We start from the raw sequence: 739 nt of genomic DNA, 5'->3' as shown, positions 1-739 counted from the left end.
GCGAGGGGGGTGCTGGTCCCCGTCCCTCTCCCCGCTCCCGGTCCCCGGCCCCGTCCCGGTGCTGGCGCAGTCGCCGCCCGCGCTGCATCCTAATGAGGCGGCGGCGGCGGCGGCGGGAGCGGGACCGGCCCCGCCGGGGCCCCGGGAACGGGGACGGGGACGGGGACGGGGACGGGGATGGGGACAGGGAGGGGACCGGGCTGCCTCCCACCGCCTCCGCGCCTCGACGGACCCCCCCCGAGGGACCGGGGGAGGGCGGTTTTGGGAGGCCGGGGGGATCCCCCCCTGCGTCCGGAGGGTCCGTGACAGGCGGTGGAGGGACAGTCACCCACACCGGGCACAACGGCTCACACACACACACACACAACCCCCCGTGGGTGTGAGCACAGGCACCCCTGCATCGCCCGGCCATGCCACACCAGCACAGCTGGATTGGGGGGGGTCACTGTCACACCCACAGCTGGATCCCAGGGATCACCATCATACCTGCACAGCTGGATCATGGGGGTCACTGTCACACCCACAGCTGGAACCCAGGGACCACCATCACACCCACAGCTGGATCATGGGGGTCACCATCAAACCCACAGCTGGATCCCAGGGATCACCACCACACCCACAACTGGATCGTGGGGGTCACTGTCACACCCACAGCTGGAACCCAGGGACCACCATCACACTCACAGCTGGATCATGGGGGTCACCATCACACCTACAACTGGATCCCAGGGATCACTGC

Source organism: Haliaeetus leucocephalus, unplaced genomic scaffold (genome assembly GCF_000737465.1).
Source record: "Haliaeetus leucocephalus isolate CR32 unplaced genomic scaffold, Haliaeetus_leucocephalus-4.0 Scaffold186, whole genome shotgun sequence".
Classification (NCBI taxonomy): Eukaryota; Metazoa; Chordata; class Aves; order Accipitriformes; family Accipitridae; genus Haliaeetus; species Haliaeetus leucocephalus.
This window is presented reverse-complemented; position numbering follows the sequence as displayed.